The following is a 25,056-nucleotide window of genomic DNA, read 5'->3' as shown; positions in this document are numbered from 1 at the left end:
AAACAAATAAAGAAATAAGCTCATTACATTGGGTTTGCTTGACTGCACCTGGAATATCAAACCTTTTGTACTCAAAAATGTGTTTCATTGGTGTATTTAAAAATTTTTAAAAGAATCTGAGTAAACAAAATGTTTGTCTCTCCTTTCGGGTAATCTCATTTTATATTCAGTCTTATAGTTATGTCTTTGACATCCATCATTACTTCAAATAATTCACTATCTTATTTTCTCTTTTATTTGAATTACACTTAAGTATCTGCTGGACCTCTTGCTTCTGGCTGCTCCAGATTTCTTGATATATTTTCTACTATTTTATTTATGTAGTTTCTGAGCTGTCATCTATTTAATGTACTTCTAGTTCACCAACCTTCTTTGGCTGGGTAAGGTCATCTGTTTACTTGTATTTTCATTTAAACTGATAATTTAAAAGCTGAAATATATTCCTTATTTCTATAGTTTTTGCTATTCTCTCTCCATTATTAATTTCATTTCATGTACTTTACTCAAATTGTATTTTTCTTTAATATTTTCATGCATTTTAATTATAATTAAAATGACTACATTTTATATAGTTAAAATGATTAAGGTATATTTTTAATTATCCTCATTTTATAACATCAAATTGTGCTTTTAATCTTTTTCTATTTTGTTCCATGTCAAAAGTTTCTCTATCCTAGTGCAATGTATATGTTTATATATGTGTGTTTGTAATTATACAACAATAAATTTATTTTAATGAGGCTTGATTTTTTTATCTGGGGAAGAAAAAAACTCAGGTTTTTGAGGAGTATTCTTCAAGTAAGTATAGAATTTGCTTCTGTTGTCTTGGTGCAAAAGTAATTGCAATTTTTACCACTACTTTTAATGGCAAGCCCAAAATTACTTTTATACCAACCTAATAGAACTACTGCTGACCTAATCCTTTTATGATGTTAATTTTTGGCTTAGAAATTTCCAGAATTCCTAATTCAAATACAGATAATGAAGACCTCAAAATGTCTTAAGAATCGGGATAGTGGTTAAGCCTCACAGGAGAAGAAGGAAAATCTTTTCTTCATCCAGAACTTTCACATTTCTCTTTAACATCTACCTGAGATATTGGTTCATTTTCTAACTGAAGCCATAACACTTTGAAGGTAATAGATTTACACAGCATTATCCATTCTAACATCTTGGCTCATCTGTCTCTGAGTGGACATTAAAACCAAATGCCCAGATTAGTAAGATCGAAATTCTTCATCCCCACCCAGGAAGCTCCAGCATTAGTTTGTACTCTGATTTTTAGTATCTCCTTAATTGTAGCTTGTGCATTTTTTTAAATTCTATCTTCTTTTCTTAAAACATACACAAATTAAACAAAATATTTCTTTTTATATTTAAATAATTGGCTACATACGCCCTAGTTTTATTTGTGTATCCATTTGTTGGTTGGCTGATTTCATTATGGCTAAAAAATAACCAACCATGGATTCACCCTGTCAACCTTGTGCATGTCTCCTGATGCACAAGGAGGGCTATGTACATAAGAGAATGATTGCTGGAATGAAGGCTATGTAAATGTTCAATTACATGTAATGCCAAACCTTTTTCAAAAGTGTTGTGAAAATATGAGCTTGTTTGTGTTTGTCTTTTATCTTTGGGATTTTCAGAATTTATATTTTTGGCCAATCAAAATGTATGGTCTTGGTTTGCATTTTCCTGATCAGAAATAAGTTTGAACATGTCTAATATACCTATATTTTTGGTTCCATATATTTTTGTTTCTAGTACATGTATTTCAATTGTCCTCTGTGCATTATTTCATTAGTATTTTTCTCTTATTTTAATAATTTGTAGGCGTTGCTTTTGCATTCTTAATATTGAGCCTTTGTAAGATGTGTGTATTGCCAACATCTTTTCACAGTCTATAATTTTACTTTTCACTTCTTTTAAATTGTTTTATGAGGTACAAAAGCTTTTATGTTTAATAGTTAAATTTGTCAGTCCTTTATATCACATAAAGTCAGTGAAGTGTTTGAAATAGCATTGACTGTCAAGATGCTTTTGAAAAAAATGAGATTTCAGGTAACTTACTAAATTTTTTTCATAATTTTCTTGATGATATATGGGAGAAAATATACACAATAGCTGTACCTTTTAAATCCCACTGTTAAAATAGGTTATTTTTTTTTCCAAAGTGAGTTAATGATGAAGCATTTTCCTGTGTGGGCTTGAGGGCACAATCTGTCTTCACGGGAAGCTTCCTCAGAACCACCAATGTGAACCCCTGAAGGTGCCTCCTTTTAACAAACCCTACAGTTAGCCTCAATATTAGGCTTAGATTCCTGGATCAGTTCCAATTTGGAAAACACACACTGCTTACTAAAATGTCTGCTGCAGTTTGAATGCAATGCAAAGTATTTCTTCACTTTTCATAAAACCTTCAATATGATCTCAAATATATTAAAATATATTTTAATCTCCAGGGTCAGTGATGATGTTCAGGGTTGCGTATTCTTTTTCATGACATAGTCAAAATAAAACTTTGCTGTTTCAAAAAGAAATACATAGTTTGAGCACATTCTTATTTCATTTAACCTGTATGTATTTACTGTCAAAAAGTCTTTAGGTAATTTTCAGATAGGATAACTGAGGTACGTAGGTAGATAATTGATTGATAGATATACATATACATATGTATATATACATGTGTATATATACACACACACACACTAGTAAAAGCATCAATTTCAAATGATCAGTTCTGGATTAGCACAATTTCTATACTGTATAACCTGAGTCTAAACTTTAGATTTATGCAGATTTACAGAGAGTTGAATATTCTAGGGCAACACAGAGAAAGACTGCAGATACCTCTTTCTAAGAGCTATCTTTCTAAATTAGTAATCTGACCTTAGTAGATCACCCATTAGAGCAAAAATCCAATATCAAAATGCATAAATGTTGTAAAGTACAATTCTACTAAGATTCTGTCCAGAAAATCAGAATCATGGATTGAAAAATGTTATTTGGGCTAGCTTAACAACTGAATTGATTGACTGTATGACTAAATGTATTGAGATAACAGAATGGCAGTCAAAACATGGACACAGATAAATATTTTATTTACGAATATATTTTGAATTTCTCAAAAAATTTTAACTATAGTATTACATTCATCTACTGATTCTTTTTCAAATACATAAAGTGGAATTACCTATACTTCACTCACTACATAACCTCACTTAGACACACGAAGAAAATCTTTCTTCGATACTATACATTCTAAAAAGTAGCCCATTAGGAAAAAAGAATCCCTGGCATAAATGGGACGTTGGTAAACTAGATAAATTTTATTGGTTTGACTAGTGCTCAAAATCATTTTCTGAGTAGAAATAAGAAGAATAGCCTATAACTGTTTCTTTGCTCTATCTAGAGCAAGTTTAAACAGGCCAAAATAATCTCGTCTATTTCTCTGGAACTATGCGAAGTTTCGATAAAACACAGGAGAGTAATTTTTATCAGGTGGCCCTATATTTGGCCAAAAAGAAAAACCTGTTCCCAATCTTATTTCTGATGAACATATCAAAACGATTGTGTATGCCTCATCTTTTTAAGAAAGCATATGTTAAATAGGGCAGGCAAAGATAAACTTTAAAAGGATTCACTTGTCCTAACAGCCCATCTGTTTCATACTCCCCGCAGAGCACGTCTCTTTTCTGGGGTCCCTTTCAGGTGCGCTCTTACCTTATGTAACACTCTCTTTATTGTAAGTTCATGCTGTGACCCTGTCAGAATTGCTACAGCAGGGGTGACCTCAGTAATGACCATCCACAGCCTGCCAAGCTAACTTGGTCAGTGTTAGCTGATTAAACTTTTAACAACATCCCCTGTGCGATAAAGGGCAAAATGACAACTTTGCCCATCGTCAAGGTGTCTGTATAATAAACTAATTAGTAAACCACACAGTCTGTGGAGCTTTTAATGAGTGCTATCGGCTGGCCTCTGTAATAAAAACCCAGTCTGCCCCCTTTTGGGATTCAATTAAGGCACAGACTGTCATATGCTCGGTCTAGCTGATCAATGAATCCATTCCGACCTTTGTCGGAGCTGTTTGCAAGGTCAGTGGCAGTAGTGAAGAAAGCCGGCTTGGTAAAGGAGATATACCCAACAGCGGCCGACAGGCTCCAAGTCCAGTTGTTAATATTCTTGTGGTCATTTGACATCAGCAGAAGTTTCTCTCATTCAAAGGTTAGCTGAAAGAGAAGACGGCAATGAAAAAAATATATATTGGTATTTTTTCACAGAAAGGTCCTTCTGTTATTAAAAAATGATCATTAGTCTGTTAACATCTAGTTTTACCTTGCGGTATCTTCCTTTTCTTCACCCGGTGGAATAGATGATCCAAGTTTTGTTCTTCCAAATATAACTTATTGATTTAATTCTTTTCCAGAAGTGAAAACAAATGTAACCTTTATGAAATGTAGTTCTGTTTTTATGATTCAGGATGCTGAGGTTTTTACAACGGAATTAAATGAGAAAACATGATGTTTCTTATTAAAAGTCTATGAAGTCAGGAAATTTTTTATTATAATTAAATGTTTTTAGTACTCTATAATTTTGGATATTGCAGGATTCTTCGAGTCTACATCTCAAACCTTTTTTTTTTACTAATTTGAAAATCCCCATATTTATCGCTACACAAAAATCTTCAAAAAAAGTCATTTTTAAGATATTTAAATGATAGTTTGACTGAATATTTTTCTATTTTGATAAGTTACATAAGGAGAAAATAATTGTAAATTCTGTGGGTTGTAGCATTCCCAGACTTAATATTTGTGGATTTTAGAGTGATCCCAAATATCCATGAGAATTAGCAATCTATAATTTTATTTATACCCAGGATTGAAATGCTTTACTGTCAAACTGTGAGATGCAAAATCTCAGAGCTGGAGAGTGAACCTAGCTGACTGCTCAGCAGCCACAACCTAAAGTACCACTGTTGTTGTATATGCACTGAAATTTGAGAAGTCCTATAGGATATTGTTATTTATACTTAATATAAGGTAAAATATATTATAAATGTAATTTAAGATTTCAGGAATTTATATATAAAAGTATATGTCTATCAAGATTCTTCTACAGTTTACTTTTTTTTTTTTTTACACAAAATGAGCATTTATGTTCAAATTGTGTGGCAATGACATTCAAATTGAAACATTTTAAAGTTCAAACATTTCAATAAACATGTTTGCAGAAAATGAAGAGTCTAATTAAAATTGAATGATCTGCACCTTTGTTTGAGTAACATTGGTATGATTTTAAAGCATTATAAATGAAGATACCATGAAGTCTAGGAATTCTAACTATTAAAGGTTTATCGTAAGGGAATAGTTATACAGCTATAGAATAGGCAATTAGTAAAGTATCCACTGCAGAGTTCATTTTAGTAGGAAACAATAGTGTAAAAACTAAATACCCAACCATAGGAGACTACATATTAAAAATGGTAAGTATGTACACTTAGCGAAATATTGTGCAGCCCTTAGAAATGATGATTCAGGGCCTTTAGTCATAGTCATAGAAAAAGATCCATGCATTTGTCAGTGAAGTGACCAATGTGAAAAGCAATATGCTTACATTTTTATTATGCCTATTTCATAGTATATATTAAATACATATAAATAAAATATATGTACATGTATATTAGTATATTCAAGTACACATGTGTACATGAATATATCTGGAAATATACATGCATAGGTATGTCTATATATATGTATGCACAGGTATATATATATGTATGCACCATGTACATATATAGACAAATCAATAAATAATACATGTATATACATACTCATAAGGGTACGTTCCATTTTTTACATTCAATATTTTCTGATTTCTTCTAATTACTTTTAATAATGTTTTTATGAGGAAAATTTATTATTTAATATTTGCATTTTTTGAGAACAGGTCTTGCTGTATTGCCCAGGCTGGAGTGCAGTAGCATGATCACTGCAATCTTGATGTCCCAGGCCCAAATGATCCTCCCACCTCAGCTTCACGAGTAGCTGGGACTAGAGTCACATGTCGCCATGCCTGGCTAATTTTTTTTAATGATTTTAGAGGCAAGGTCTCCCTATGTTGCTTAAGCTGGTCTGAAACTCCTAGGTCCAAGTGATCCTCCTGCCTCGGCCTCCCAAAATGCTGGGATTACAGGCATGAGCCACTAAGCACAGCTGTCATCAGGAAATTTAAAAAAACACGCATTCTGAAAAAATTTACTCAATTTAAAATAAAATTGCATATCAATTAAAAAATTAAAATAATTTTAAAAATGTAAAATATGAAATTAAATATCTGCAATGCATTTTTAAATTATAAATTATATTACAAATAAATATATTTTCCACTACATTTTTTCCATAATACTGTTTATTTGGTAGTATTTTCATATAAAATTTATCTAGAAATATATATATTTAAACTCAAAGTTTAGCTTGAGATTCAACATATATTTAGATGAAAATTTTATATATTACAGACTTAACTAAATCACTCAATCATAGAAGAGTAGACTTTCATAACTGGAATGAATTGCCTAGAAAACTGCCACCATTTTATTTAATCTCTTTGGAAGTGGAGTCCAGAGAGACAATGTTATTTCATTGAGATTATACTCAAGCACATTAGAAGCCAAAGGAAAAGTCTTGTGGCTTAGTGAGTTTAGGGTTGGGGGATGATGATCTAAAAGGAAGATATAATCGAAAAAAATTCTTGATTTTTGAATTAAACATTTTTAATTTATCTTTTACTAGGATCAACCCTATCTCTTAAACATAACCTCATACCCTCACACAACATATATATAAACATACACACACAGATACCAAGTGAGAATTAACTAAACAAATTAGTGTTTTTGTGATAACTCAGATCATAGGCATATATCTGAAAGGACATATCATCTCAATTTTCCACAGAGCTTAAGTTCAAAAAATGTTATGAGTGCAATTCTAAGGCATAAGAAGGAATGGTCTGTGCCTTATAAATCACCAATTTTTTTCAGTGAGAATGTTGAGTTTTTCATAAGTAAAGATGCTGCATATCTGGTTTGATCATCTTACTCATGTGACAAATAGACATCAGGTTTCTTCATCATAGATGCTTTTTAAATATTTGTTTTAAAAACTGTAGTTGGTCAGTTTGGGTTTAAATAAGTTGATATTGGGGGTAGGGGTAGGCAAAGGTTAGGGGGATAATGAGGAGAAAACACTTCCCATGTTCCCCAAACTAAATGTATTACATAACTTGGCATCAAATCGTGAGTTTATTATCTTTTTCCAGGTTGCCAAATTTCTGACTTAATTGGACTAGTCCTGCAAAATTATGTCTTTGGAATCTATGACTTTATATCGAAGTTAAGTTGCAGCATAAAGAAAAAAAGAACACAAGGTTTGCTAATTCAAGGATGTCTTAATGTTTTAAATCTACCAATATACTATTCAAGTAATTTGATTTCAATTGGGTAAGAAATTATATTTATACAAACTATTTAATTATTCATGCTCAACATATTGAACATTTTCATAAATACAAAATATAAACGTCCTGTGATTGCTCATGACAAAGTGACCTTTGGTGCCTTCACAGATACAATTTCCTTTGTGTTTGATATTATCATATTTCTACTCATACTACAAAGCACCTAACACAGTAAAGGTATGTTATAATTAAAGTAATAATAATGATAAATACCTGATTTTTGTTGGAATACTGATTTTTATTGGAATACTCATGACAGACATTACTAACACTGGAAGTATATTAATCCACAGAAATTTCTAAGCTTTATATTGTAAAATCAGTCCAGCTCCACTTCTTACGAGATATAGGAGGTAAAGGGAAATAATTGACTCTGTTTGCCAGATACTACATGAGACATTTTATAGCTATTGTGTCATTTAGGTCTTACAGCAATATTGTGAAATAAGTACTTATCATTATTTTTAATTAGAAGATAAAACTAAGATTTGCTCAATTATTAAATACTAGACTTAATTGATAATATTATTTTATAATTAAATGTGCCCTTTCAGATTTGCCAATATAATCAAGTATTCCCTGTAATTACTATATTAATTTTTCTATGTATATTTATTTAACTCCAACATGCGAAGTACTTAGAAGTTAACATTCTCTTCTAATAAGAAAAAGCTGGATGAACTCAAACCCAGTAACTTTTATTTGACCTACCAGAAAACCGAAATTGCAGGGCAAAATAACACCCTGAAATCTGGAGAGACAGATGCATCTACAGAAATGTAACAATTGATATCTACTAACTTAGAGGAAAAGCCACTGATAAATGAGGGCACTTAAATGAACTAATATGGCACTTTAGACTTGGGGGAATTGCTGGAGGCTGTGGACTAGCATGAAAATGAGAAGCTCCTGGAGGATACAATCTTAGATCCCCTTACTTACATGGGTTTTCCTTTCAGGGACCCTACTTGGCTCTGACAGTGGGGGAAGAAAGTAACTACTGTCAAACTCTCCCAGACCCCCTTCTCCATTAAAAAAAAAAAAAAAAAAAAAAAAAAAAAAAAAAAGGTTACCCTCCAGAGAAACATACTTTGCCAAAGTTCAATTCTCAAGCCTTTTTCTAGCAAAAGAAAGAAATTCCCTCCCACTCAAGCCCTCTTCAGCTTTCTTGTCTCTTCTAAGGGGGGAAAATAACATAGTCAACCAGATTCTGAAATTCCAATGAATGCATTGCAAACTCTGTAGCAAAAGAAGAAAGGAGAGAATGGGTGGAAAGCGGTGCATTGCTGGGGAAACGGGGAGAAGGCCATGCCACTGGAGAAACAATTGTGACCATCTCAAGCCAGACACACAGACCTATTAAAAGGCTGAGAGTCAATCATTAGACTATAGAATGTTCCCTCACCCTGCACCCTACCACCAACATCAGCAGGGCTCCAGTATAAAAGCAACACATTACATTTAGAAAAGCTACACTTCCTGATGGGTCCAAAAGGCTAAATATCAAGCATTGAGAAAAACACAAGGGCACTAGAGGAATTGGAAGCTGTACCTATAGTTACAACAATCATTAAAGATAGTCCTCTCCTTAGCCAGATCAATACAAATTCTCTCACCAAAGGCCTTTTTTACCTCAGTTCCTTTTACTCATTACAACATTTGGCTTTCTACAAAAAGTTACAAAGCATGCCAAAAGGCAAGAGAAAACACCTTTTAAGAGAAAATGTCATCATCACAAGAAGACTCAAATATGATACATATGTTGAAATTATCAGGTAGGAAATTTAAAATAACTACATGTTAAGAGTGATAATACAAAAATAAACCATTGCATTGCATAATGCAAGCAGAGAGATAAAATTTTAAGAATCAAAAGTATATACTACAAATCAAAAATACAGTAACAGAAATGAACGTTTTTTGTGTGTTCATCAATAGACTTAACACAACTGAGAAAAGGAGGGGAAAAGAACCATTGAACTTAAAAATAAGTAAATAGACACTTTCTAATCTTCAAGGCAGAGTTAAAAGGATGAAATATCAGAACAGAACATACAAGAACTGTAGAAAAACATCAAAAGGTATAACTATGTGTTATTGGAATACCAGAAGAAAACGAAAAAAGACAACATGGCAGAATGAATATTTGAAGTAATAATGGCCAAGTCTATTCAAAATTAATAATCTCCAGTAAACCAAAGATCCAGGAAGCTCAAAGAACATCACTCAAGGTAAGAACCAAACTACCCAAAGCAAACAAAATACTGACATGCTTAGGCATATCATATTCATACTGTAGAATACAAAATACAAAGAGAAAATGTTGAAGGAAGACAGAAGGGGAATAAAACCACTTGAACTATGGAAGAACAAGGATAACAACTGTAATGGTCTCTTTATTATAAAGCACACAACCAAAAATAGAATGGAGCAAAATGTTAAAAAATTTTAAAAAATGATTAATTTAGAATTCTATATCCAGAAAAACTATTGTGCAAAATGTAGGAGAAATAAATATTTAGGCAAACAAAAACTAAGAGAATTTGCTATCAGCTGATGTTCCTTGCAGAGAAATTTGTTTACAAGTTCTTCAGGCTGAAGGAAAATGACACAGGACAGAGACATGACTCTGCATAAAGAAACAGCTTTTAAGAGGACTTATGTGGAGGTAAATCATATATTTATATATATTTACTTTTCTTACCATTAACTAATCTAAATGATAGCATTTTGAAGTAATAATAGTAAAGTGTTGGGTGGTTATAGAATAAGTTATGTGAAATGAATGACAGCAATGTCATAAATGATGGAAGAATGGAGAATACTCTGAGATGCTTACACTACATGACTACATGTGAAGTGGTATAGTGTTATTTGAAAGTGGACTAAGATTAGCAAATTATATACATAACACATATATTTATATATTATAAAATGTATATATATATTATAATTTATAATTTTGTAAGGATGTATAAATGCCATGTTAACAGAACAGATGAAATTAAGTAATATAAACTGTTCAATTAAAACCACAAAAGACAGAAAATGAGTAGAAAACAAGGACAAAAGAACAAACATCATAGAAAACAGTTAAGAACATGTCACATGTAAGTTTAAATATATGAGTAACTATTACTAATGTGAATGGTCTAAAAACAGCAAGGAAGGGAAGATACTGTCAGATTGGATAAAACAAGACCCAATTATATGTTGTCTATAAAAACCTACTTTAGGCCGGGCACGGTGGCTCACACCTGTAATCTCAGCATTATGGAAGGCAGAGGTGGATCACCTGAGGTCAGGAGTTCAAGAGCAGCCTGGCCAACATGGTGAAACCCCATCTTTACTAAAAACACAAAAATTAGCCAGGCATGTGTGGTGGCGGGTGCCTGTAATCTCAGCCACTTTGGAGGCTGAGACAGGAGAATTGCTGGAACCTGGGAGGCAGAGGTTGCAGCAAGCCAAGATCATGCCATTGCACTCCAGCCCATGCCAACTACAGTGAGATTCCATCTCAAAAAACAAAACAAAAGAAAAAACCTACCTTAAATGCAACCACAGGTAAGTTAAAAGAAAAAGAAAGGAGAAATATATACCATGTTAATTCTAATCAAAAGAAAGCAAGTCTGGTTACATTTATTTCAGACAAAGCTGACTTTAGAATAAGAAAGATTACTGGGGACAAAGAGGGTCATTACTTAATCATTAAGAGATTAATTTTCCAAGACACCACAACCTAAATGTGTATGCGCCTACTGGAGGGTTCTTCAGAGAAATAGAACCAATAGAATAGATAGATGATTGATAGATAGATAGACAGACAGACAGACAGAGAGAGAGAGAGACAGACAGATAGACAGATGGGAGGGGATTTACTATGAGGATTTGTTCATAGGATTATGGAGGCTGAGAAGTCCCATGATAGACCATCTGTAAGCTGGACAAACAGAAAAGCCAGTAGCATGTGGCTCATCCAATTCCAAAGAAGGAGGGAAACTGATTTTATTAACTCTCAGTTTGAGGCCAAAGACCTGAGAACCTGGAGGTTCACTAGTGCAAGTCCTGGAGTCCAAAGGCAGGAGAACCTGGGGTTCTGATGTCCAAGGACAGGAAAGAAGGGTATTCCAGGTCCAGAAAAAAAAGAGAGTAAATTTGCCCTTCCTTTGCCTTTTCATTCTGTGTGCTCAGCGGCTTCATGGTGTTGATTCACATTGGGTGCGGGCAGATCTTCGTTGTTCAGTCTATTGATTCAAAAAAAAATCTCTTCCAGAAACACCCAGACATACTCAGATATAATGTTTTATGACATGAGCTCTCAAGGTATCCCTTAATCCAGTCAAATTGACACCTAAACTTAATCATCACTGCACCTAAGAAAAAGAGGCAACACTGATAGAACTGAAAGAGTAAATAATCAAATACATTATCATTGTTGGGGACTTAACACGTCTCTGTCAGTAACTGATAGATCAGACAGGCAGAGATCAGTAAGAATACAGATTACCTTAACAGCCTTATCAATCACCTTAGCCTAATTAACATTTATACAATATTACATTTAACAAGAGCACCAAACATAATCTTCTCGGGTTCACATGGAACATTAATTAAGATAGATCCTATTCTGGGGCATAAAGCACACTTTCACAAATTTTTAAAAATATCATACAAAATATATTTTGAAACCATAATGGAATTAAACTACAATTCAATTAACTAAAAAAAGCAGAACAATCTCCAAATATTTAGAAATTAAGCAATAAACTGCCAAATAATTCACAGCACAAAGAAGAAACCTCAAAAGAAATTTTGATATATCTTTGTGAATTGAATTAAAATGAAAAGACCATTCCTCAAAACATTAGGGATCTAGCAAAAGCAGACTTAAAAAAAATTTATAAGACTATATTTATTTAAAAGCTGAAAGAATATAAAAATAAATAAGCTTCCAGAAAAGAAATTATAAAGTCAATAAATAATGCAAGGGCAATATACTAAAGTAAATTCCTTTCCTATATAACATCAATTAACAATTTCACTTTGAAATTTCAAAAAAAACCCCACCATTTATAGTAACCTTCCCCCACCCCAGTCCCACAAAATAAGTACGTGAGTGTGTAAATCTGACAAAATGTGGATAGAAACAATATGTTGAAAGTACGAAACAATATAAGAAAATCCAAGAACATCTAAATAATTGGAGAGGTATTCTATTATGTCAATTCCTTCCACCTGTGTCTATGAACGTAATGCATTCCCAATAAAATCCCAGTAAGATATTTTTAAGATATCAAAACATTAAAAATGTATATGGAAAGGCAAAGAACCTGGGGTAGCCAACACAATAATAATGAATAACAGAGTTGGAGAACTCACATTATCTATTTTTAATATTTACCATAAAACTATGGTAAATAAGAGATTGTGTACTAGCAAAAGAATAAATACATAGATTAATGAAATAGAATTGAGAGCATAGATAAACTGACACAAATGTAATGAACTAACTTTTAATAAAGTTACTAAGGCAATTACATGGAGAATAGCTAGTCTTTTCAAAAGATGGTGCTGGAAAAATTGGATGTCAATATGCAACAATAAGAAAAAAAACTCAGAACCTACATACAGACCTTATATCTTACACAAATTTAAAAACAATAGATCATAGACACAGATGTAAAATGCAAAATTATAAAATTTCTAGAAGAAAACATAGGAGAACATTTAGGAGACTGTGGGTTTGCTGCCAAGTTTTTGATACAATATCAAAAGCATGTTTCATGAATAAAAACATTTGCAAATTGAATTTTAAAATTAAATTTTTTGTTGTATTAAAGGTGTTGTGAAAAGAATGAAAACACTAGCCACAGACTGAAATAAAAATCTCTGCAAAATACAAATCTGATAAAGGACTTATTTCCAAAATATATAAAGTTGTTTCTTAATGTTATTAAGAAAACAAAAGCACAGTTAAAAATGGCCAAAAGATCTAAACATCTGCCTCACCAAAGAAGATATACAGATGGCAAATAAGCATTAGATAAGATGATCAAATCATTTGTCATTGGGAAAAGGTGTAAATTGAAATACAAAATTAGATATTACAGCACATCTAATAGCATGGCTAAAGTCTAAAACTGTGACAAAGCAAAAGCTGACAAAATGTAGAACAACTGGAACTTTCATTTCTGATAGGAACTTTATTGCTGCTGGTAATGAAAAATGGTATAGCTATTTTGAAGACAATTTGGTAGCATCTTATAATACTAAACAATGTCTTATCTTATGATCCAGTACTCATGCTCCTAGGTATTTGCTCAAATGAGTTGAAAACTTATGTGTATTCCAGATCTACATATTAATGTTTATAGCACCATTATTCATAATAGACTCAAACTGGAAGTGACCAAGGTGTCTTTCAATAGGTGAATGGATAAATAAGTGAATAGGTAAACTGTGGAATATACATACACTGGAATACTGTTTAGCAATAATAAAAAATGGACTATCAAGCAAAGCAAAAACAAGGATGAAATTTTGGCAAAGGCAAAAATATAGAGAAAGTAAACAGATTAATGGTTGCCAGAAATTTGGAGAGAGTTAAATAGGTGAAGCACAGAAAATTGTTATGTCATTGAAACTATTTGTATGTGACTGTAATGGTATAGTCATCACACAATGTACTTGTCAAAACCTACACCTTCACAGAACAAAATGTGAGCCATACTGTATGCAAATTTTTAAAACTCACTTAAAAGGTCAGGGATACCAGGATAGAATGCAGGCTGTGATAAAAGAATCCAGCCTAACAAGTGCATGAAACAACATCAGTGAAAAGAGTTGGGTGAAAGTAACCTTGGAAATGAGTGGAGTCTAAAACTAAAGGCAAAGGAAACTGGACATAAGCACTTTACTCTAGCTGATAAAGTTGCTTCCCACAGGAGTATAGGATAACAATTCTAAAGCATACATAAACACATATAACACAATTTAATAAATGGTAAATAATGGAACCCAACTTATCACTGTTATAGTGGTAGGTTACTGACAAGAACCTGTTGACTAGAGTTGGAGACATCAATATAAAGTCATATTTATCTTAATGAGTATATATAAACAAGCAGAACACATTTACTGGTATTTATGAAAATGTAAACATGGATTAGTGTACACACATATATTACACTCTTCTGTCAACAGAGAAGTGTAGTAGCAATGACACCATGGCAGCAATGGGTACATCTAGTTCCCAGGTTTGAGATTCTAATATCATTTTCCAATAAAAATAACAATGGTTTTTTTTTTTTTCTTTTTTTTTTTTTTTTGAGACGAAGTCCCACTCTTGTCCCCCAGACTGGAGTGCAATGGCACCATCTCGGCTCACTGCAACCTCTGCCTCTTGGCTTCAAGCGATTCTCCTGCCTCAGCCTCCCATGTAGCTGGGATTACTGGTGTAAGCCACTGCGCCCGGCCAACAAGGGCTCTTTAGAGAAGTGGCTAGATTCTAAGATATGAGCAAGTAATATGCAACATGAGTCTAGAATGTCTTATAGTGCCAAAAAGCAAGGAAGTATGTGCTACAAAAAGACAACAAACAAGCACCAATGGGAATATGTCAAAAGGACAAAAGACTCAAAGAATCCCCAATAGCCAAAGATGGAACCATATGAGCAACAAATACAATGCCATTGAATTATCACACAAAATATAAAATATCTATAAATCTATACGGATATAAATAAATAGATAGATAGATAAATAAATGGAGAATAGGCAAATAACCCATCAAGATGAATTGCAAAAACTTTATGTGGATAATCCACTGTCACGGAGACTGAGAATAAATTCCCTGTCTTTAAGTATAGGCTGCACATTACTACTTCTGAAGAATACATTAAAAACAAGGAGAGGGAGTATAATATGTCACAGTGGAGAAAACAGAAAAATTTGACCTTACAAAGATGATTAAGGGTAACACCAACAATGGTAGATTTTGTTGCTATAATGCACCCCTGATGTGATGTAAGGTGATATGATGAGAATGACAAATTAGCTCTTTGGTTTTTCTCTTAGAATCTATAAATCCAGTCTAGTCATGAGGAAAGTATCAGATAAATACCAACTGAGGGACATTCTACAACATACCTGACCAATAATCCTCAGAACCATCAAAGTCATTAAAACAAGTTAAATCTGAGAAACTCACAGCAGAAGGTGTTTAAGGGGAAGTAACAACTAAATGTATCCTGGATAATATCCTGGAGGAGAAAAGGGAAAATCTGTAAAAATTAAAGACATCTTAATAAATTATAAACTTTATTTTGTAGCAATGTTTCAATATTGGTTTATTAATTGGAACAAATATTCCACAGAAAGGTGAAATGTCAGTAATGTAGGGAACTGAGTGTGGAATATATGAAACCTGCCTGCTGTATTTTCACAATGTTTCTGTAAATCTAAAACCATTCTAGAATAAAATTATAATTTAAATAAAAGTCTAAAAAAAAAATCCATGGTAGCTAGACATGCAGGAAGGGAATTCAGAGAGATTAGACAATGACCATATCATGGAGTATCATGAAGGCCATGTTATCACAGAGATATTGTGTACTCTGTTGATTGGAAGCCTTGGTGATGTTATGATTTTATTTCCATTTTAAAAAGACAACACAGGATCTTATGTGGCATACAGATTACTGGATGAAAAAAACTGAAAGTCAACAAACAAAGAACTATTTGAAAGCTACTAAAAGAGTTCCGAAGAGAAACACTGGTGGTCTTGATAAGTAGAACTGATGGGAGATGAAAGACCTATGGAATATGAGACAGGGTTCATGGGACAAGCTAACGATTTTTGTTCTGTGCACACTGGTGTAATAATGGTAGCATTTTCTCCTATAGAGACATTGAAGAAAAATCCTGTTTGAATGTGGGGGTTGCCAATTAAATATCACAGCAATTCTGTTAGTTTCACATCATAGCACCCATTTTTCTTACACACAGAGGAAAGGTGGCTGAGAGACACTGAAATTCACCAAAATTTTTACACTTAAAAGCATTACAGCTGAGACACTATCTCATATGAGTCCAAAACGTCTGATCTTTGCATATTTCACATTGTTTACTCTCTGGCATGGGGAGAATAAATTTCTTTCTCTGTCTCTACAATTTTCAAGGTAAAGTCTCTGTGGCTATTGGCCTACTAGCCTTTCAAAAACACGGGTGAAAACTTTCCAAATGAGAGGAATTCAGTAATATTATCTCAAAATCTACTTTCACCTTTTGGTTTCCTTGAGAATGCAAGGCAAAGGGGCTTAACTTTACTTCTAGCAAAGGAGGGAGAAATTTTCACCATCTTCTGGTAATAAAATAATATACAGGTTGGTATATGTCATTTGATTCAAAATCTAGGGCTGCATTAGCACTTCTGTGGGCCCTACTCACTTTTGACTTTGTATGCCCCTTCTATTAAAAGCATATTCGAAATTATATTTTACACTACAGTTGCAATAATAATATATTAATGTTACACCATAACATTTTCTTTGATGATCTACAGTACCTACAATGCCTAATAGGTAAGTCAACCGGGTTCATATCTCTGTGAAGAAGGTTCCTACAGTGTTAAGGTGATGAACAATAGAAGATATAGCTTACCCCAAATCACAGGTTCTAGAGTTTTCCAAATGAGAATTATTTCAATTCATGATGATGGTCTATAAAATCAATAACTCATTACAGATTACTAAAGCATATCCTCTGGCCCCCAGACTTTTACTAATATAGTTTTTTTTTTTTTTTTTTTCCAATGAGGGATGCAATTCTTCAGTTTTTTTAGATTAAGCCAGCACGTTTTCTTTCCTTAGATGGTTTGTGACATTTATATTCATTTGGAAACCCTGATTTTACTCAACTTATTAATGCTGTTGTTCGTATTTTATGATATTTTTCTCTTATCTCATTGTTAAAAGGAACAGGACTTTAAGAAAATTTGTGTGTATGTGTGCATTTCTTTCTTGCCCAAATATTATGGGCAAGAACTGCTTTCTCAAGTTTTAACTTACATAGTGCATCTGGGACACATTTTCTGCTCTTTTAGGCTTGCCATAAACAAGTAAGTTTAAATATCTCAAGCATTTGGTCTTTGCCCTAAATATGCTAAAGCAAAGGAAATATTTTTTATTAATAATTTTACCTTTTCTAAGAAAGTCATCACATAAGAAGGGCAGCACATTAATTAATTAATACATGTACCCAGAGGAAAATCAAACAGTTGAAATAATAAATGTGGACATGTCTCTGAATATTTGAATAGAATTTTATTATTTAAGTTACTAGCAAATTTAATCTGTAGTCTCAGGCAAGATAATGCTTGGAAGTGTTTTATTCTTAGGACTGAGAATTCTAGATACCTAAGAGTTTACACTTTTGCTCTTTAAAATGTATTTTAATTACTAAGAATGGAATAATTTTAAAGATGATCAATTACTACATTTTTAATAGAATTGATATATTGCACTGATGACGCAAAGACATTATTTTAAACACGTTATTGTTATATGTTGATATCCATATGTATTTTTAGGATCCCAAAAGGCACTTGGATTGTTTTATCCAACTTAAAAAGCTTCTAGACACTTGTACATTTTGAGGTGTTACAATACTTCCATTAGTAGTATAAGATCAATCAGGGAAAGGCGGTTTGTGGCAGAAAATGTGCTTCGTTTTGGACATATCGCATTTCGTTATTGTAGAGATTATAAAATTAAAAAGCATTAAATGAAACAAAGTAACATATAAGTTATCCTAGTCTGCCGACATGTCATGCTGAGTTTTCAAAAATGTTATTTGCAAGTAAGAGTGCATCAGACTACCTGAGTAAAATTTATTTTAAAAAATCCTTTCTTCTTAGGCAACATTTGACAGAGTTTATCAAGGTCCCCAATAGCAACAATGTTGCTAACAATGTGGACTGTTAATTGCTTCAATAAATAAGCATGTAAAGTGTATATTTATATTTAATATTTCAAGTAAAAGTGACCTACATGAATAGAAGAAGAAAAATTTGAAAATGTATAGGCTGTTAATTAAATGACATGAGAAGGGCAAAATTGAGCAAGGCAAGTGGATATGTTTGAAAGATAGGGGTTTTTTTTTCCGTTTCTTCTTAAATTCTCTCTAATAAGGTTATCACTTTTATTTCTCAATTTATTGAAACTACTTGCATCAAAGTCACTGATTCTTCCACATTCATAAATCCAATTGTGAATTTTCAGTCCATATCTTATTCTACAAACAGCATTGGAACCAGGAGATCAGAGTTTCCACTCCCTGCTTTAGCACCAAACTCTTCAATTAGAATTTTTCAGAGAATTTCCTTACGTTAATTTTCTTTCTCCTCTTAACTTCACCCAGTATGAAACATTTAAATGCCACCCATGTGGTATAACTTGAACATCTCACTTGAATTGAAGACCCCTATATCTACCTGATTACTTAATATTTCCATTGAATGTGTCATAGAATTCCCAAACTTTGCATGTTGAAATTTTATGTATATTCACAAACTTGCTCCATCTATAGTGTTTCTTGTCTCAATGCAAAGACTGTTTGGTTCTAGTTAAGGCCAAAATGCCTTGAAGAAATAACAACTCTTCCTCCTCATATATCATATGCAACTAGTCAAAAACTGCTATTGAATCTACCTTTAAAATATACCCAGAATATGATTACTACTCACTACCCTGGTCATAGCCACCATCCTTTTCCCCAAGTATTATTGCAATAACTTTGTCTTCCTGCTTTCATCCTTGCTCCTTCTAAAATCTGTTCACTGCAGAACAACGACACAAAGTCATTCAAACTTAGTGAAACCAGTTCATTGTGTGTCTGTGTGAGAGTGGCAGTAGCGTAAGTGTTGAAAAATGTTTACGTCATTGATTTTGGTCTGTAATGTTAAGGTAGAGCCAACAGGATCTGCTGAAGTATCTGGTGAATGTTGTCAAGTGTAAGAGGTGTCAACAAAAAGAATGAGTGGCCTGAGCAAATAGAATAGAGTTGTCTCTAACTGAGAAGGAAAGACCAAGGAGAAGAAAATTTAAGGAGGAAAAAGATGGGCAGGAGTTCAGTTCTGGACACTTTAACTCTTAGAAGCATATTAAGCATCCAAGTGGAGATGTCAACGCATCTCTGGACAAAAATTTGAAGATTGGGAAAATAGATACAGTTGAATTTATAAATTTGGGCACTGATGGAGGAGAGGTTGCTTTTAAAGCTATGAGCCTTGAAACCAGGTCATTCTTTTGCTTAACACCTTCCAGTTGCTCTGCATCTCCGTCAAGGCCCTACACGATCTGGCCTCTCACTACCTCTCTAACTGCATCGCCTATTTCTCTATGGCTTTGCTCCTTCCACTCTCTCCACTGTTGTTGTTTCTTAAGCACATCAGGCAGACTTCCCACTGAGGGCCTTTGTAATGGCTGTTATTTCTCTTGCAGATGCTCTTTTCCCATCTCTTTCAAATTTTTACTCAAAAATTCAAAAAAAAAGTGATTGCTCCCTAACTGTTCTATTTTACATAGAAACCTTTTTCCTTACTCCCACTATCCTTTATTCCTTTTACCTTCACATATAATTTGGGTATTGCTTAATTTATTGTCTGTACTCTCCCTTATTAATTATTAAATAGGCCCATGAGGAAACTTATGATTTTTTGTTTCTTTGTTTTACTATTTAATTTCTTTTTATAACAGTAGGCAAAATCTCTCAATAAATATGTGTTGGACTTGTTGAATGACTATAGATCCATATGGTGAATGTCAATTTTAAACAGTCTTGATGAAATTATTCTATGTGGGTTGGATGAGAGTATGAAACATTGTTTATAGAGGTGAATTTTCTGATGAGAATTCAAGCTAAAATTATAGTTATCATTATGAAAGGATTAGGTCAAATTCATAAGAAGGACAAAGTGGTTTTCAACATTAATATCTCTTAATTAGCTACTTGAAAATAAAAATAGTTTTTCTGTCATCTCCTCTAGATATACTGATCTACAGGTATCTGTATTTTATTTTATTTTACTTTATTTTATTTTACTTTATTTTATTTTATTTTTTGAGATGGAGTCTCACTCTGTCACCCAGGCTGAAGTACAGTGGCATGATCTCAGCTCACTGCAACCTCCACCTGATGTGTTCAAACAGTTTTCCTTTCTCAGCCTCCCAAGTAGCTGGGACTACAGGTGCCCACCACCATAGTCGGCCAATTTTTGTATTTTTAGTAGAGATGGGGTTTCACCATATTGGTCAGGCTCATCTCCAACTCCTGACCTCAGATAATCCTCCTGCCTCGGCCTCCCAAAGATAGTTTTAATGCAACTTGTCCAAGGACCATGCTTTGAGTAAATGCCTTAGAGAAAGAGAATGGAAAGTTGAAAGAAAACTTCTAGGATTTGAGGGAAGTGAGTTCCCATTCTCACTAAGAGTCATCTTAAAAGTATGTGATTAAATAGCAGAATTAAAAATTTGATTTAGTATTAGAGAGTCTTTCTCTTCTTGGTCAGGACTGATAAACTGAGGAAGATAGACCATTTTATTCCAGGAAGAATTTAAAAATAGATTCTCATCTTTCTGCAGTGATTTTTATGATAGTCTATTTTAAGATATCAGATTAGCAAAAATGAATGCATTGTTCTTTTCAAGTGCTGTGATTATGACTTTAAATCTTTTTAACAGCTATGAAGGGATAGACTATATGTTTCATGGTAAGTTTTAAGTTGAGATAATTGATAATAGGGCCAACTTTTCTTTGAGCATCAAAGTGAATACAATTTTAATTCTTTTGAGCCTTCCTTCCTTCCTTCCCTCCTCTCCTCTCCCCTCCTCTCCTCTCCTCTCTTCCTTTCTCTTTTCTTCCATTTCCCTTTCCTTTCCTTTCTTGATAGCGTCTCACTCTGTAGATGAGACTAGAGAGCAGTGGCAAGAGGCACGATCATGGCTCACTGCAGACTCCACTTCCCCAGGCTCAAGTGATCCTCCACCTTCACCTCCTGAGTAGCTGGAACTACAGACATATGCCACCCTGCCTGACTAATTTTTGTATTTTTCTATAGAGATGGAGTTTTGTCATGTTGCACAGGTGGGTCTCCAATACCTGGACTCAAGCAATTCACCAACTTTAGCTTTACAAAGCTCTGGGACTGCAGGCATAAGCCACTGTGCCCAGCCTCTGCCCATCTTTAATGATTTTCTTTCTCTCTCTCTCTGTCTCTGTCTCTTTCTCATCAAGGTGTACATTTTTAGACCTAATCAAGGCCATATATAAATATAAAAATTTTTTTCATTTGTAAAATTAGTATTTTGTGCAAGATTTTCAATGGAAAAGACACTCCAGAAAGGTATAATTTTTACGATTTTAATTTAATAACATGATTGCTATGGTTAAAATGTGTCTCCCAAAATTCATGTTTTAGAAACTTAATCCCCAGTGCAAGTGTTGGGAGGTGTGGCATCATAGGAATTGATTAGGTCATAAGGTCTCTGCTCTCATAAAGGGATTAATGTCATTATCTCAAGAGTAGATTCTGATAAGCCAGTTTGGTCCCCTCTGGTTCTCTTGCTCTCCCCCAAACTCTCTTGCACTTCACCTTCTGCTGCAGGATAACACAGCAAAAAGGCTCTCACCAGATCTGGGTCCCTTAACCTCGAACTTCTCAGCATTCAGAACTGTAAAAAATACGTTTCTTTTCTTTATAAATTATCCAGCCCATGGCATTCTATTATAGCATCACAAAGAAGACTAAGACATTGACATTTTACATTTCTCAATATTGATGAAATAGGACGTCTATCACAGTAGTAACAGAGGGCAAAAAGAAGGAGGGATTGAGAAAAACAGTAAATTTTTGTTGCTGATGTTATTTTTCTCTTGACATTTTTGAATATATTTGCACTGTGGTATTGGATACTCAAATAAGATTTTAGCTTACTTCAAAATATTGCTGAACTAAATGTTTCCTTTATTTTCATGAGTTTTAAAATAACCAAAATGTAAACAGAAAAACTAGTCCAGGACCAGGTTCTAAAGTGGTCATTTTCTTATTAAAGATTCCCTTCAAGTGTATGTATACAGTTTTATTTAGCATTTCCAATCCCACATAAATACAAATATACACACCTTTTATCTCTAATTATACTCTGAGCTGTTTCAAATCTGTTCCTGTGTAATTGGGGCAGGGTTTGTCTGTATGACATTAACTAGTTTTTTTTTTTTTTTTTTTTTAAAGAACAGCAGCAGAATTTGAAGTGATGAAACCATTTTAATTTTAAACATCCAGCCTTATCTAAGACTTCAATTTAAGAATGGGAACCTGAAAGAAATACATACAATATTTTGTTGAAATAAATCTTTCTTTTCAACTTCCAGAAACATCATGAGATTACACAGCCTGATTTATAAAAGAATTTGGAGCAAGCTTCAGACTTTAAACATTCAAAACTGAGGTTTGTTTATTTCATTTTCTACTTACTAAAAGAAGAGTTTCTAACCTGAACTAAAGGCCTGTGCTATATGTACTTGAGGTACTGGAGTGCTATATGTGCTAACTAAATTGCGACTCTATTTTACCACTGGTGACCTGAGTGAAGATTCAAACTTTCTTCATGTTTTTATTTTTAATATAAATATAAAAATGCTAAGCTGCAGAAAATACTGAATACACATGGATTTAACCTCAAGAAGCTCTGTAAAATTCTTAAATGACATTATAAAAACAAGAAGTTAAACCTAAAGCATCCTCCTTAATATAATTTGAGAAAAATAAAATGTTCATATCTTATGTAAGATACCAGTAACTCCTTGTTAAAACACTACAATGAGTAAGAAACATGCACTGACCAATTTAAAACTTTATTTTTTTTTTTCTATTGAGGATCATGAGATAACTTGGTTAAATTTGTTAAATAAAACAGATATACTAGTCAGTAATTATTGATGGGTGTGATACTTTTGGCATGACTAACAGTTTACTCTTAAAGAGGAGGTTACTAACAGGAAGGGCAAAACACAGTTAGATATAATCAACTCAAATTAGAAAACTCTCTTCTACTGGAAAAAAAAAAAAAAAGACTTTTGGTCACCCTAAGTTACAAAGTTCATGGTTTGGTGCTTTTAATGAGAAAAATGACTAATATTTATATGAAACTTTTCAACAGTTATTTCAAATGCTATTCCTCAAAAAATATCAATTTGTAACAGTATTATCTTTAAAAAATTCACATTCAAAGAGACTAGAGTTTTTATATCTAGTAAGTCACATATCTGATAATTGATGGAGAGAAATCTGAATGCCACTTGTTTGACAATAAATCCTGTGACCCATCTGGTGCCCAGTTAATTTGGATGCCTCTAAAGCATTTATTTCAGACCTATTTATAATTAATTTACCCCCTAAAAACTATTTCAATTTGCATCTGAAACCTATGACACATTTCAAGATATTGAATATATCCAACTCCAGGAGATGTAGAGTTGAGTCTGCCAAGGTCCTTCTTCAGAAAATAATTTGCTTCCCAGCTTAGAGATGTGTGCAGTTCTGTATCCGACAAGCACATGGGCATATACATGTGTGGCCATATGGCCCCATCTAGGGAATGCTGGTAATGGGTGAATGAATGTATAGCAGTTGGACCTTTCCTTCCTTCTATTTTGAATTCCTCTCTGCCCTTCACAGCAGTTACTCCCTAGTATACATCTTGCATCCCAAACTGTGTCTCAGAATCTGCTTCCATAACATCAGGACCAACTACATCATCTGTGGGGCCAGTGCAAGGAGGAATCCCAGGGACCCCTTTTAATAAAGCATCTGACTGCATATTTTTATGTTTAATTACTCACAGCTTTCAAGCCCTATAGTGGGACAAGTCCGTAAGAAAGCTCTCACTCCCTTCCTTGTCACCAGATGAGAATGATCAAACCACGCAAACCGAGCTCCTATGCAGAGGCTCTCCTCCCAGCATGTCTGAATCACAACAGAAACCAAAGTCATATTCCCCTTATTCACTCAAGCCATTTTGAACCTGCTTGGGAGTCTACCCTCCTGTCCCCAGAAACGCCCATAATGAGATTAATACATTCTCATACTCTGTCGGTGCATGTGTCAACATCTAAACCTATCCTGCCTTTTGCAGAATGCTACCAAAACACCCATGTTCCAAAATATTAAAAGTCTCAAGACTGCAGCAGCAGAGGATTGAACCAAATGCAAGGCCATTCTTAGCACTTAGCATGTGATCCCATGTACCTACACAGGTCACAAACATGGAGCCAGCCCTGGGTAAACCCAACCTCCAGCATCAGCTATCTCTTGTCTTTTTATTAATTTTGTGATCTCAGTTGGGGAAGCAAAATTCATAGTATTCATTTTTGGGGAGTCTGTTGTAGCACTCTTGTACCTACAGTTGCTTTTCCACTTTTCTCTTTTCCTGGTGTTTAACGCTGTGCTTCCACACTCAATTTTATGAGTTCTTG

The 25,056-nt window shown here is 33.5% G+C and overlaps 1 long non-coding RNA gene across 2 annotated transcripts in view; it reads left to right on the top strand.

Annotated features, from left to right (window-relative positions):
- Positions 1-6,502: 6,502 nt before the first annotated feature.
- The window catches only part of LOC126930142 (uncharacterized), a 36,494-nt gene continuing 17,940 nt past the window's right edge, over positions 6,503-25,056 (top strand). For both annotated transcript variants that reach the window (XR_007717468.1, XR_007717469.1), the window contains exons 1-2: positions 6,503-7,434; positions 22,954-23,030. This is a non-coding gene — a long non-coding RNA (uncharacterized LOC126930142). The remainder of the gene's footprint in view (positions 7,435-22,953; positions 23,031-25,056) is intronic.

This window comes from Macaca thibetana, chromosome 11, assembly GCF_024542745.1.
Source record: "Macaca thibetana thibetana isolate TM-01 chromosome 11, ASM2454274v1, whole genome shotgun sequence".
NCBI classification, from domain to species: domain Eukaryota; kingdom Metazoa; phylum Chordata; class Mammalia; order Primates; family Cercopithecidae; genus Macaca; species Macaca thibetana.
Note: the sequence above shows the minus strand (reverse complement) of the source record. Positions and strands in the feature narration are given on the sequence as shown.